Source organism: Pseudochaenichthys georgianus, chromosome 18 (assembly GCF_902827115.2).
Source record: "Pseudochaenichthys georgianus chromosome 18, fPseGeo1.2, whole genome shotgun sequence".
Taxonomy (NCBI): Eukaryota; Metazoa; Chordata; class Actinopteri; order Perciformes; family Channichthyidae; genus Pseudochaenichthys; species Pseudochaenichthys georgianus.
In genome coordinates this window covers 24,339,896-24,352,205 of record NC_047520.1, presented here as the reverse complement: position 1 = coordinate 24,352,205, position 12,310 = coordinate 24,339,896, and the positions used below count along the sequence as shown (strand labels likewise).

The 12,310-nt window shown below is 41.7% G+C and overlaps 1 protein-coding gene and 1 long non-coding RNA gene across 2 annotated transcripts in view; both read right to left on the bottom strand.

The window, feature by feature from the left end:
- Positions 1 to 12,310, bottom strand: part of LOC117463543 (voltage-dependent N-type calcium channel subunit alpha-1B-like) — a 186,054-nt gene that overhangs the window by 32,178 nt on the left and 141,566 nt on the right.
- LOC117463695 (uncharacterized) lies at positions 2,638 to 4,763 on the bottom strand. Its single transcript, XR_004553963.2, has 3 exons — positions 4,610 to 4,763; positions 4,441 to 4,530; positions 2,638 to 2,925 (listed from the first exon to the last, which is right to left on the bottom strand). It is a non-coding gene; the product is annotated as an uncharacterized lncRNA (long non-coding RNA).

Genomic DNA, 12,310 nt, shown 5'->3' with positions numbered 1-12,310 from the left:
TGAAAAAGAGATCTATGATCTCAATGGGACCAATCTGGTTAAATAAAGGTTTGAAATGAAATGAAATGAAAGGGGGGATTCAGGTTTTGTCATTGTCCTTTGTGTATGATGTGACGATTAATTATCCCTTGTGTTCAACTTGGTTTGGCCAAGCCCCTATATAGGTTCCTTGGTTTTTCATTGTAGGGGGGTCAGTTTTGTTTTTTTGCCTATCAAAAACCTCTGAAAAAAGAAAAGGTGTCTCAGAATCGAAAGAGAAAAACCTATGGGAAAAACACAAAAGCATTGTACACAATTTAAACCAATAAATGTCGTATAATTAACCAGGATAAACTGATGTGTTTTAGTTGATGAATACTGCAGATATCACTGTTAAATCATTTGATCATTGGTTTTATTTAGTGCTGTCAAAATTATCGCGTTAACGGCGGTAATTAATTGCGTTAAAATATTTAACGCATTTAACGCATGTGCAGAATGGCCCGCCCCATACGTGCCACCAGTGGCAGCGCTGGGGTAGGCTACACCCATACCAAGAAATGGCTTAGCCCCACCATGAAAAATGATGTTAAAGTAAGCAAAATAAAGTCTGCCAACTCGCGCGGAGTAAATTGCACAGACAGCAGTTAGTAAGATTGATTTCAGTAGCCACGGTTTTGAAAACTTTTGTCACGGAGTGATCGTCTTCTCACTAGAACATCTTTGCTCATGACAGACTTTTATGAGCAATTTATGAACTTATCATGATCCAGCCAATCACAAAATTATAATTAAAACCCCAAAAAGTTTGCATGAGCATTTCATGAACTTTTCATGACTATTAGCATTTCATGAATTGTGGATGATTGTGGCAAGTTTAGAATATTTTTGAATATTCATGAGCATTTTATGAACTTGTGATGATCAGTGTGATGATTTTAAAGACCTCTTGAATATTCATCTACTATTTGAACATTTCTTTATTTTTTAAAACTTTTAATCTTAAAACAAAACAATAGTGAATTTGAAACTGAACATTATCTGTATTTATTTTGGTGACATTCATATCATTTTATGGTTTATCTGTACTGTTTGAGAAGCAGCATGAGTAAGTAGCGCCAAGGTGGAACCTTTGGCAGGTGAGCGGTGACATCTGGGTTATTTTAGGGAGGGAGCCCCCTCCTCAGAAGCAATCCAGACGATCAACCGGATCCTGTGTATAATTATTGCTGCTGCACTTTTCTGTTTTCTACAGGTCAGTACATGATCAAAATGATCGATGTTAACTTGTGTGAATTAGATATGATGGGGGAGATGTTTAGGAGAGTGTGTCAGAAAGTTTTGAGTATGTTTGACATAGTAACGGTATTTTAAAAATACTAAACTGTCGGCAACAATAGATGCCATTTTCGCGGGCTTCAGCCGCGCCTGGGTAAGTGTGACCTGAGCGAAGGCTCGCAGGCAGGTTAGCTGCTGCGCATGGGTAATATTTTTTGTTTACCTGATTGAAGTCTTGCAGGCACATTGCCTTGTTTTTTGTTTATTAACATTGACAGTGTATTTTTGTGATCTCCATAATATGTTATATTTGGTAAAGATAGATATATTGATAGCAAGTATTATTTGATAGCGTTATGTGTTTATATTGACTATGTTGAATTTCTCCTTGAGATACAGTAATTTACTGTGACAGACGGATAACTTAAATGGAGAAATGTGATGTTTGTAAAGTACAGCTATTTGAATGTAACTGTGTATTTTGAATTTTGAATAAGAAGCAATCCAGACGATCAACCGGATCCTGTGTATAATTATTGCTGCTGCACTTTTCTGTTTTCTACAGAAATCATTTATTGTTGCTGCAGCTTTTGGGACCCGTAACACATTTTTTTGTGCAGCTGAGTATCAATAACTGTGCTTCAAATAGTGATAGGATTAATTGTAGTGCTCCACCTGTATACATGTATGTTTGTATGTTAATTTGAGTAAAGTTCCATTGTGATTGACATAATTGTTGTTTTCTATGGTTGCCAATTGACCCACACACTGTAAAAACCAACCTATAAGATCTACTCAATAAAATGGGGGTAACAATTTGCACACACTTCTTTTGAGTAGATTTTACCCAATATTTTTGGGTAAAGGTTACACATATTTAATATATAAGACTTACTTTAAGAAATTAAGTCAAATCTAACTCAATTACTTAAAACGTATTACTTATAAATGAGTAATATTTACTCTCAATCATAGGCAGCTATTTACTTAATAATTGATCCATATTACACATTAATATTACTTTATTAGTAAGGCTACCAGTAAACAATATATTGCCACACACAAGATTTTATTGATCATGTTTTCTTTGTGCAATATGGTCATACATTGAGATTATTTAAACAGTTAAGTGCATTTCAATTGTTAACACGGAGCAGAATCTTCAAAATAGTCATACAATCACATTGTTTTAACAGTAAAGTGCATGGAAATTGTAAACATAATCTTCCAAGTGCAATTTACTCAACCATTAAAACCTTTAAGTGCCAGTAAACAGTCCACTTTTAACAGAAAAAGGTTTCTCCACATCCATTACATTACATTCCACATCACATTATTTTGTGTTTGTGTCACTCGGCACTAAAACAAGTCAACATCCACTTCAGAACAAATTGTTTATTTGAGGCTCTGGACCTGTTTGAGCAGCTTGGCTCCATCAAGCTCCAAAAACAGTTTTTAGAATACCTCAAATGTGTATTTGAGCATGTTGGGGTATTCCAGGTTGAGGGCGTAGATGAATTCCATCAACAATGCGCATGCCTTTGTTTGGTTTCCGCACAAAACTCTGTCTCCCTCTATGACAATGGACACATCTGCTGGTCCCCTGTCCCTGGCATCACGGATCACAAGCACCTTCATAGTTTGGTCCACGACGTTGTCATGCTTCTCCTCCATGTTGAAAAGAAAGAAAGAAAAGCATATTCACATTAAATTAGGCATATTAACTAGAAGCTATAGCCTAGCATTAAGCATTAAGCCTAATCAATAAAACCAGGGATTGACTTTTTAAAAAAAAAATGATTTGTAAAAATGTGTGGCAGCGATTAAAAACAAAACAAGATTTCTAACTTATATAAAAAATGTCAGGCCCAGTCAAATTGCCCATCGATCATTAGATCGACATTAATGACATTAAATTGATTATTTCTAGGGATGCACGATATTGTTTTTTTGATACCGATACCGATAACTTACCGATAACTCTCAAGACCGATACCGATAACCGATAATAACACAAAAAAAATACACCACTAGGTATTTTTTTTACCTCGGCCGCCCCGTAGTTTCAGAGCGCATCGAGTTTAAAATACCATCTACAAGCTGATGCTGACAGCCCCGCTCCTGCCGCCCGCTTGTGGCAGACCACACTTCCACGCTCACCGGCAGGCACCGACTGGCCATCTGGAGGACCGGGAGGGTGTGTGTATGTGTGGTCCGAGCGAGCGAGAGAGAGAGACCTTAGTGCATTGTTGTTGTTAGCATCTGGTGCTAGCTAGCTCCGCTAACGGATATAAGGAGCTGTTTAAATGAAAACAGAGGAGCGACATTTCGCCACAACTGCGCCGAGCACTTGACTTTATGCAGGAAGCAGACAGCGGGACATTGTAGGAGAAGTCAGCACACTCAGCAACATGATTGCAGCGTCCAGGCAGCTCCGGTTCGGGCATATGCCTTGAGTTGCACATAGCTCCAACGCGCGTGCGCAGACACGCAGACACACACACACACACTTTGTATTGTATTATTGTCTTCGTACGCTTTGAACACACCATCGTAGCGATGGCGATGTTTCAGGTGACTGATCAGGTTCGAAGTATTAGGGAGCGCTGGATTTGTGAAGAACTCCCCTCTTCCTAAACCACTAATACCACAGTACTGGCAAAACGGGAGGAGCCGAGTGAAAAACAAGCGCCCCTCATCCCAATCCACCCACACCGCAGTATTTTTTTCTTTTTTTTTACCCAAAAAATATATTGTATATTATCGGGGCTATTAATACTGGTATCGGGTTTATCGGGATGACGTCATAATTCCTAATATCGGACCGATAATTATCGGGCCGATAATTATCGTGCATCCCTAATTATTTCCCATAAACATAACTTTTCAGTGCATGGTTTTATATATCTTATTTCACTTTAACACCAAAAGAAGGTTTTTGTTTTTAAGTAGTTGTATATGTTAAGTAGCTAAGCACATCAGTAAATTATCCCTAAATCATTTTCCTGTGAATGCTAAACCATTTATAAAAACAATAAGATGTTTAGAGATTTACAGCAATAAATTGTATATTTATTTGTTAGGTGTAAGAGTGGTTAATCACAGAAATTAAACAATGGTATCAGAGCAACTTCCGAAATAACTCCGTTAAAATCTTGAAGTGATCAGTCTTTAATGACATACCTGCTGTCTTGAAAAAGGTTTTCTTGGCATCCCCCAAGGTCTTCAATCAGGCACCTGGCCACTGCATCCTTTTTGTCCAATACTCTGGGCCTGTGAGGAAATGCATTTTAGTGAGAAGACTTATTTCTGCATTTTCATATTCTTGAATGAAACATTTAAATAAATGTACCTCATCAATTGTGCTCAGAAGAGGGCGCATCCTGGAGCCGGCATCTCCTCCTTTGGCACGCATCAGCTGGAGCGAGTGGTGTTAGTGTACCCATCCAGTTTCAGCATCAAAGTCTCTTCCAGTGAAAGAGTTGTTATGTGTCGGAACTCCTCCTTGATCTAATAAAAAGCATAGGGGACAACACTCATTACCAGTGTAGAGGCTAAGCCAACGCTTTAAGCCTCTGAGGATCCGCTTGGTGGGTGTAATTGACGCACACAAGTTTGCTGCCGAATAAAGGTCAGAAACGAAGTTTCCAGTTTGAAACAGTCCATTTATTTCCATTTGACTGGTTTCCATTTACTTGCTTCTTTTCATATATTCACCACACGATATTACCGTTTACACCATACCGTTGCTTTGCTTGTAATCCCGTGTTTGTGTGTGTGTTCTCCGTGTGTGCTCTCCGTGTGTGGTCAAAAACTGTATGGCCTTCCGGCGGAACCTCTCACCAACACACATAGGTTCCTACCTTTATACCCACAATTAATTGGCTCCTACACACCAGCCCCTAATTGATAGTACAGGTATCAATTGAAAACAATTAAAGGAGCCAAATGTAAAAATCATATTTCAATACATAGAAATGCACATCCTACACTTCCTGTACTAAACATAGTTTAGTAATAGGTCGCACAATAATGTTGGTCATGGTCTGTAGCTTGACAGAGCGCACCAGTCCTCCTTTGTCAGGAAAAACCTCCAATACTTTGCCAAGAGGCCAGGAACCGCGGGGAGCTGAGGAATCCATGATGACTACAATATCACCAGCGACTATATTCCTTTTCCTTTGGATCCACTTTTGCCTCTCTTGTAGCAACGGCAGGTATTCTCGCACCCAACGCTTCCAAAATAGATCAGAAATGTACTGAACTTGTCTCCAGCGACGTTTCACATACATGTCAGATGGTTCAAACAATCCAGGTGGCAGAGCTGGTTTCCCTTTCAAAAGAAGAAGATGATTTGGTGTTAGAGGCTCCAAATCATTTGGATCGTCAGACAGCTTGGTGATTGGCTGATCGTTAAGAATGGCTTCAATTTCACACATGACTGTATGGAGTCCATCATCATTCAACATCTGTTGCTGCACAACTGAATTGAGGACGCGCTTTACCATGCGTATCAAGCGCTCCCAAACACCACCATGATGAGATCCTGCTGGTGGATTAAAACTCCATTCAACTCCAGCTGAAATTAGAGCTCCTTGAATCTTCTCATTATTCAATGCAGCGAGGGCCTCTCTTAGTTCTCTTTCTGCTCCAATGAAGTTGGTTCCATTGTCTGACCTCATATGAACAACTTGACCTCTTCTACTGATGAAACGTCTTATAGCATTTATGCATGCGTCAGTGTCAAGAGAGGGTGCAACCTCCAAGTGAACTGCTCTACTTGTTAAGCAGGTAAATATCACTCCATAACGCTTGCAAGTAGATCTGCCCCTTCTGATTTCCACAGGTCCAAAATAATCCACTCCAACATTGGTGAATGGAGGTAGATCTGGAATAATTCTCTCCTTTGGAAGATCTGCCATTTTTTGCTCCATAGCTCTTCCATTGTAACGTCTGCAAAAGTGGCATGACGATATGATCTTCCTTATGGCAGAGTTAGCACTTGTTATCCAATATTTTCTTCTCAAAGCAGACAGTGTATGGTTTCTACCGCTGTGCCCTAGTAGTTGATGAATGTCCTTGAGGATGAGTGTGGAAATATGCTGCTCTTTGGAGAGGATCAGTGGATGTTTCACCTCCAAAGGCATTGCTCCTTTGCTTAGCCTGCCACCAACTCTTAGTAGTCCATCTTCCAGAATCGGATCCAGCTTGTAGATGGAACTGTGTCTGCTAACTGTTCCTGTTTCAGATGTTAAAGAAGTGATTTCATCCTTAAACCTATGCTGCTGACCGTAGCGTATTATAGCCAACTCAGCTTCCAAGAGATCTTTAGGTGTCAAGATGTGACTCTCCGGGTTGACTTTGGGTTTCAGTCTTTTCACTTGACCAGCTTGTGCAGAGGGATTCAAATCCTTTCTTTTACGACACAACTCCAACAGAATTGTCTTCAGCCTGATAAACCAGGCCACCGACACTTTGAGCTTTTTCCAGTCTGAGAAGTAAGTCATGAGCTGGTCTGTTGCATCAAGTGATCCATTGACTATGATATTAACCGAGGTATCTTTTCTGACTTCTGGGTCAACCAAATCCAATATGACATCACCGCCATAATATGTAGGCCATTCTTCTTCAGATTTGACAAGAAACGTGGGACCCTCAAGCCAACTGCGGCTCTTCAGAAAGTCGGGGATCTTCATTCCTCTGGATGCAGCATCAGCTGGGTTGTCTTTGGTTCCTACATGCTTCCATTGACATGGTCTTGAAACCTCTCTTATGGTTGTGATCCTATTTGCCACAAATGTGTGGAAACGCTTGTCCTCGTTGTTAATGTACTTCAGAACTGAAGTACTGTCTGTCCAAAACACAGACTCATCCAAATGAAGTTGAAGCTCTGATTTTAACATCATATCCACTCTGGCAGCCAGAACAGCAGCTGTTAGTTCCAGTCGTGGAATGGTCACCATTTTTATGGGTGTAACTCTAGCCTTTCCTAATAGGAAAGCAACATGAACATCACCTTTGCAGTTCATTAGCCTGATGTAAGTTACAGTCCCGTAGCCATTTTCACTGGCATCAGCAAAGTGATGTAGTTGAGTGTATGGGTTCACCGAAGTCCTTTGGCTTCATACACCTGTCCACTTTGAGTGATGCCAACAGCTTAATGTCCTCCAACCACCGTCTCCACTGGTGTACGATATCTGGTGGAATGGCATCATCCCATCCACAGCTTCTCCTGCAAAGCTCTTGTTGCATTATCTTGGCTGGCAAAGTGACTGGTGCCAAAATACCCAAAGGATCACAAACCTCACAGATCAAGCGTTGTTTACAGTCCCGGCTTATGTGTCCAATACACAAGCATCCAAAGCAAATTCCTTTCTCCTTTAGAAATTGAATTTTGTCTCTGTGCTTCCTTTTGCTGAACTGCTTACATCTGTCCAAAACGTGTGTTGTGATCACAACAATGACACACCAAGCTCTTCTGTGGTTTTGAGTTATTTGTCGTTTTAATTCCGACCTCACTCATTGGGAATACTGTAGCTGTAGGAATACAAGTTTGCTGCCGAATAAAGGTCAGAAACGAAGTTTCCAGTTTGAAACAGTCCATTTATTTCCATTTTACTGGTTTCCATTTACTTGCTTCTTTTCATATATTCACCACACGATATTACCGTTTACACCATACCGTTGCTTTGCTTGTAATCCCGTGTTTGTGTGTAGAGGCTTCTCAATACTCAAATTTCCCCTCCTCGACTCCTCGACTCCTCGGTCCTCCGGTAGTGACCCGGAAATGAATTTCAGCGCGCCATTTTGAAGGACGTCTCATTTCTCTAAATGCACACCGAGGACCGAGGATCGAGCGTCGAGGAGGCTCTCTGGAGGAGCTATAACCGAGGATACACTGATGGTTCCTCCACGGCTCCTCCGCGGATGCATTTCCGGGAACGGTGGAGGCGTGACACACGGCCGGACTTATCTCAGCCAATGACAGCTCTGCATGCATCCCCTGGATATTATTTTAGAAACTGCTCTCATCGCAACGCGATGTTTACAGTGAGAACAGCTGTGAGGTCCTGCAGAAAGCAGAGCAGTGTGTAAAATATATATCACTCAGTATAACAGACCTACTCTCTTTATTTGCTTTAGTTTAGTAGATATATACAAACAAAGAGTCGATATTTTTCTAAGAACATTTAGTGCTTCACATACTAAAATACACAACGGCTGTAGCCTGATTATGCTTTAGGAGCTTAGGTGTGTGTGGTACAGTGTGTAGGTGTGTGTGTGTGTGTGTGTGTGTGTGTGTGTGTGTGTGTGTGTGTGTGTGTGTGTGTGTGTGTGTGTGGGGTACAGTGTGTAGGTATGTCCTGTACAGTGTGTAGGTGTGTGTGTGGTACAATGTGTGCGCAGATGCGGCGGACAGACAGGTCTCAGTTGGTTTGGTGTCCTCTGCTTACTTTTAATACTTGCAAATACAACTTTTGGCCCGTAATTTCAATTCCCCATTTCAGTCTCTGATTGTGTTACGTTATTATGAGAGTGCTCTCATACTTTAAATTGCATATATTTATATAAATATATTTGTGTGTGTGTGTCCGCATCTGTAGCCTGTTATTGTCTCATTATACCGCACTCTCAATGAATTCAAGGTAAATATGTGGGGGAACAATGTTCAGCTGATCTAACAGAGATTATAAAATATGACAAAACACTCGACAGCTGATGCAGCTGTTGCCACGTAATAATGAACGGACGTCGCTTTAATATGACCGCTCAGAGGAGAGGAGTTCTCATTTCTTTAAACGTCTGCTGCTTCCCCTCCTCTTTCCCCGGTTCCCCTCCTCGGTCCTCCGCTCGCATCTCCTGTGGGCGGGACTAAGTCTCGAGGAGGGGAGTCGAGGAGGGGAGTCGAGGAGGGGAAATTTGAGTATTGAGAAGCCTCTTGTGTGTTCTCCGTGTGTGCTCTCCGTGTGTGGTCAAAAACTGTATGGCCTTCCGGCGGAACCTCTCACCAACACACATAGGTTCCTACCTTTATACCCACAATTAATTGGCTCCTACACACCAGCCCCTAATTGATAGTACAGGTATCAATTGAAAACAATTAAGGAGCCAAATGTAAAAATCATATTTCAATACATAGAAATGCACATCCTACACTTCCTGTACTAAACATAGTTTAGTAATAGGTCGCACAATAATGTTGGTCATGGTCTGTAGCTTGACAGAGCGCACCAGTCCTCCTTTGTCAGGAAAAACCTCCAATACTTTGCCAAGAGGCCAGGAACCGCGGGGAGCTGAGGAATCCATGATGACTACAATATCACCAGCGACTATATTCCTTTTCCTTTGGATCCACTTTTGCCTCTCTTGTAGCAACGGCAGGTATTCTCGCACCCAACGCTTCCAAAATAGATCAGAAATGTACTGAACTTGTCTCCAGCGACGTTTCACATACATGTCAGATGGTTCAAACAATCCAGGTGGCAGAGCTGGTTTCCCTTTCAAAAGAAGAAGATGATTTGGTGTTAGAGGCTCCAAATCATTTGGATCGTCAGACAGCTTGGTGATTGGCCGATCGTTAAGAATGGCTTCAATTTCACACATGACTGTATGGAGTCCATCATCATTCAACATCTGTTGCTGCACAACTGAATTGAGGACGCGCTTTACCATGCGTATCAAGCACTCCCAAACACCACCATGATGAGATCCTGCTGGTGGATTAAAACTCCATTCAACTCCAGCTGAAATTAGAGCTCCTTGAATCTTCTCATTATTCGCATCCTGGAGCCGGCATCTCCTCCTTTGGCACGCATCAGCTGGAGCGAGTGGTGTTAGTGTACCCATCCAGTTTCAGCATCAAAGTCTCTTCCAGTGAAAGAGTTGTTATGTGTCGGAACTCCTCCTTGATCTAATAAAAAGCATAGGGGACAACACTCATTACCAGTTAATTCCTATGGCCATTTAAACCGGTTGTAGCGCGCTACACATACCTCCTTAGATGAACGTAGTTCCGTGCCAAGCGGCGAAAAGCTTCCCGGCACCATTCAGCGCGTTGCTTCTGTCGCCTTCCTGTGCAGCAGATGAGCAAACGAGTTGTAGCCGTCCTCCTCTCGGCGTCAGGTGGCTGCTACCAGCTGAGCAGCCGGCGTGTTGTTTTCCTCCTCTCGGCGTCCGGTAGAAGGTGAGCAGCCGCTCTCAGCGTTCCATAAACGCAACGAAAAAATGTCCTCTTGTGTTACTCCAAAAAAGGCAAGTTTTTGACTATATGTAGAGGCTAAGCCAACGCTTTAAGCCTCTGAGGATCCGCTTGGTGGGTGTAATTGACGCACACAAGTTTGCTGCCGAATAAAGGTCAGAAACGAAGTTTCCAGTTTGAAACAGTCCATTTATTTCCATTTTACTGGTTTCCATTTACTTGCTTCTTTTCATATATTCACCACACGATATTACCGTTTACACCATACCGTTGCTTTGCTTGTAATCCCGTGTTTGTGTGTGTGTTCTCCGTGTGTGCTCTCCGTGTGTGGTCAAAAACTGTATGGCCTTCCGGCGGAACCTCTCACCAACACACATAGGTTCCTACCTTTATACCCACAATTAATTGGCTCCTACAACCAGTGTTGTGCTAGTTACTGAAATCCAGTAACTAGTTACCATTACTAGTTACTTCATTTCAAAAGTAACTCAGTTACTTTACTGATTACTTACACCAGAAAGTAATGCGTTACTGTGAAAAGTAACGTTTTAGTTACTTAAAAAAGGGCTCCCATTATATTAATGCCCTTATAGCCTTCATTTCAGTACTGTTATTGCATTGGAGAATAATACAATCTGTTGATCAACTTGACATGCATTATATGCAATCTGGATAGCATCGATATTAGCTGGCTTTCCATTGTTGTATATTCTTTCTCCAGGTAGTTGGAAAAAGTTTCCCGTCCCATATGCCGTGTGCCGCCCGGACATGCTATCATGCTAACTAGCTCCCTGAAAGCGGGTGACTCCACTGTAGCAATAGCCTGCATGTGTTCTACAACATACCGTGCAATGGCTTTATCGACTTTTCCCTGGCGAGCAGTCCCTTGGTTAACATCCAGCCGCTGTTGCTTAGGTGCAGGTGGAGTGGCGTCGGCTGGGTCTCTGTGGTCTTAGCTACTAGCTTCGTCCCAGCATGTTGTTTCTGCAGATGTTTTAAGAGATTTGAATGACTGGTTTGGGCAGTAGATAGGATATTTGACCCGCCAGGACACAACTTACATTTAACTAAAACGTTCTTTTCTTTGTGCTCGACAAAAGTGAAATAGTGAGAATATCTCCAGGTGGAGAAACTAGACTTGAGCTCCGTCGCCGCCATGATAGTCTTGTTAGTAAACAACACAAACACGCCCACAGCCCGTCTCCGCATGTAACACAGGAAGTATTTAAGTACATTTACTCAATTGCTGTACTTAAGTACAGTTCTCATCTCTGTTTGCCTGGCTGTTGACTATATAAAAAAACTAACGCAGTAACGCACCATGTAGTAACGGTAACCGAGTTACTGAATTTAAAAAGTAATGTGTTAGAGTACTAGTTACTGCCAAAAATAACGGCGTTACAGTACTGCTCATTACTCACAACTCTGAGCAGTGAGTTGAAATGGAAACAAATAAACGTAACGTTCTCACCTGAGCCTCATTGAATAAACCAGGCCATCTCTCCTGGAAGACACGGACACGTGGGCTGAGGTCACTCACCACCTCCACTCCACTACCAATTGTCTGCAGGATTTAAAACGTATAGGACTTAGGTGCTGTCTCTGAGGATGTTACACTTATATTCACATTTCTTACACTGAACATTACCAACAAAATAACACAATTAAACATTTATATGTAGAACAATCCTAAAAGATATAACAATGAGCTTTGGCTCTGCTCCGTGGTAATCTATCCAGTCCTCACGATAATATACACAGAGTTGGGTGTAACGCGTTACTTTGTAACGCGTTACTGTAATAATATTACTTTGTCGGTAACGTAGTGTAACGCGCTACTTTTATAATCCAGTA